The 3,131-nt window shown below is 39.7% G+C and overlaps 1 non-coding gene across 1 annotated transcript; it reads left to right on the top strand.

Annotated features, from left to right (window-relative positions):
- The first annotated feature begins 560 nt into the window (after positions 1-560).
- LOC144378271 (small nucleolar RNA U3) lies at positions 561-773 on the top strand. Its single transcript, XR_013439976.1, has one exon. It is a non-coding gene; the product is annotated as a small nucleolar RNA U3 (small nucleolar RNA).
- Positions 774-3,131: the final 2,358 nt, after the last annotated feature.

Genomic DNA, 3,131 nt, shown 5'->3' with positions numbered 1-3,131 from the left:
TAGGAGACTAGTTTCATAGAAAGAACAGAAACTGGAGTTCAGAGTTACTAAGACCACTGGGGTTTGAATCAGGGGACCTCTAAGAAAAGATCCTCAGGCTGAGTGGAATGCATGCCTGTAATGCCAGAGACTTGGGAGGCTAAGGCAGCAACTTAGCAAGGTCCTAAGTAATTTAGCAAGAGCCTGTCTCAAAATAAAATATAAAAAGGGCTGGAGATGTGGCTCAGTGATTAACTGCCGCTGGTATATACAAACAAGCAAACAAAAATCTCAGAAAATGTGTAGGAAAAATTCTGTCACGCCGCCCCCCCCCAAAAAAAAATCCCATAGTATTACTAGCTGAATTCTAAGTTATGAATAGATAGGATAAGACACCAGGTGACAAGATGATGAGGATCTGAGTAAAGACTTCAGTATAGGACAATGCTGGGGAGATATTGAAGTTTGGAAACAGCCAGAGTAGGCATCTTTGGTTGAGACCTGAGCTTCCAATTGAAATTCCAGAAAAACTATATACTCAGAATAAGGACCAGAATATTAGAAGTAAGAACTATACTCTAAATACTATACTTTCAGGGATCATTTCTATAGTTCGTTACTAGAGAAGTTTCTCTGTGTAGAGTACCAGAAACCATGAGGAGGAGGCGTACCATTCCCTTCTGAGCGTGAAGCTGGCTTTTAGTGTTGCTTTGCTGCAACTGCCTATTGCAATTAATGATCGTTCTTCTCTCCTCTTTGGGAGAGCAAGAGGAAGGGAACACAGTCTGAGTGGTTTCCATTTTTTTTTTTAAAAGAACTATACTATGGATTCCAGGGTGAAATTATAAAGTATTTGCCTTACTCAAGTCTTAACATAATCAAGGTGATCCCTTGGTAATTTAACTGTGTGCAAGAACAAAAGCTCATGCTTTGTAAAGGAATATTACATAATCCAGAGCCTTTGCAATGTACCATCTACAATATTTGTCATGCATTAAAATCATTAGATATACAAAAGGGCAGGAGGAAAAGAAACCAATTACCAAGAAATGAAACAGTCAATAGAAACAAGTGTAGAGATGACCCTGAAGTTGGAGTCAGCAGAAGGGGTCTTCTTTTGATTAATATTTCTTGGAAAATAGAAGAAAAGTTGATGAAAAATGGGTGAAAAGAATGGATATTTCTCTATTATTTATTTTTTTCAGTATTGGGGATTGAACCCTGAAGCACTGTATCACTGAACTACATCTCCAGCCTAAGAATAGATACTTCAATAGAGAACTGAAATATATTTATAAATAACAAAGTAAACATTTTAGAATAGGATTAGTATATTTGAAGATACTTAAAAGGAAGTTAAAACTGAAGCACAGAGAAATTAAAACAGTGGATGAATATCTCCTGTCACTGCATTCTTCTAAATAGTCTCAGCTCAGTAATTAAGATCTTATTAATGATTAAAAGTTTATATTTTGTTCAAGGTTGGGATATTCCTCATTCCCCACTTAAAAAAAATTTTTTTTAGATGTTGATGAACCTTTATTTTACTCATTTATTTATATGCAGTGCTAAGAATGGATCCCAGTGTCTCACACATGCTAGGCAAGCACTCTACCACTGAGCCACAACCCCACTCCCTACTTTTGAACTATATAGGCCTGTAGTCAAAAGGAAATTCTTAGCCAGAGCAGGGAACACACACCTGAAATTGTGGGGATTCAGGATGCTGAGGCAGTTATTGTAATTTCAAGGACAGCCTGAGTAACTTAGTGAGGCCCTAAGCAACTTATAAAGTGCATCTCAAAATAAAAAGGGTTGGAGATGTAGCTCAGAGGTAGGGTGCCCCCAGGTTCAATCATTATCACCAACAAATAAAAATTAAAAAAAAATATTTTCTTTTTCTTAGTCTTATTTTTTTGCCCCTCCACACACATTCTAGGCTGTCCAGTATTAGAATGGCAGATGCTCTTGTGTAAGTGGAAAGTGACCAGTGAATGATAGGACTGTTTGCAACAGTTGAGTGATCAGTGAACATCCATGAATGTACATTATATCCACTCTCTGGTGAAGTGAATATCATAGAAAATTAATACCATAAACAACAACAACAACAAAAACCCCAGGCCAAATGACAGGCAAAAATGCCACAAATACTCATGAAGTATGGGTATGGCAAATCCAGTAATTCAAGCATGATAATCACTCTGGACATGTGATTTTGAAAAAAGGAGAAAGGAAATGGGACATATCATCTATTGAACAAGTGGGTTTTCCATTTTCTCTTACAGCAGAATTTACTTCTGTCCCGGAAAACCACAATCCTCAGAGGAGGAAAATAAAAGAGACATAAATATAAATATGCCCCCTGAAGGGCAGTCCACAGACAAAGGCTGCTTCAGGAGATGCGCCAGTTGATGTCATAGTGAAGTCAGATAAAATTACTCATCACTATTAAACTAGTTCATTGAGGGAAAACCCAGGGAAGTCTGTAGAAACTGTGTTGATTACAAGTGATTCCAGGCAAAATCACTGTGCTGGTCACCTTTTGCTTACGCGATAATGAATAAACAGAGGAAATGTTCTTCCAGAAGCTGATCTCCCTGTCTATCCTCTGAGCTCTCACTGGGCGATATTGTTCTCTGACCACATCCTCACCCAAGCCAGAATCACAGAGCAGAGGAGCATCCCAGGAGGTCCAGTTCAGTCTCCCATCCATTGCTCCCCCCAGAGGGTGCAAACTTGCCAGCATGTGTCTGGCACCCTGTTCCTGTGCTCTACAGCCTTTGCCAGTACTGCTGCTCTCTGTGGGCCTCTTGTCATTCTGCACTCACCTCTGCAGGGCCCTGGAGACTTTCCAGCTGCATCCTTGTAGAGCACAGATGGGTGGGCATCCTGCTCTCAGAGGCCTCTCCTGTCTTCCAGGAACTCCACCCACATATCTTCTGCTCTTTTTCCAGTCCACTCACTCTCCTCTGAACTCATTCCTGCTTTTCAGTGGCTAAAAAATGGGAATGTGATTTTAGTTTGTATTAGCTGCTTTATAGAACACATAAGAAGAGAGGACAATCCTGCTCTGTCTCATACAGAAACCTAGTCATTAGGTTGTGGAGACAATTCGATGTAATAAGCTTAGTGCAGTGCTTATTACACAG

Source organism: Ictidomys tridecemlineatus, chromosome 5 (assembly GCF_052094955.1).
Source record: "Ictidomys tridecemlineatus isolate mIctTri1 chromosome 5, mIctTri1.hap1, whole genome shotgun sequence".
NCBI classification, from domain to species: Eukaryota; Metazoa; Chordata; class Mammalia; order Rodentia; family Sciuridae; genus Ictidomys; species Ictidomys tridecemlineatus.
The sequence above is the reverse complement of the archived record's forward strand: the minus strand, read 5'-3'. Positions and strand labels throughout refer to the sequence as shown.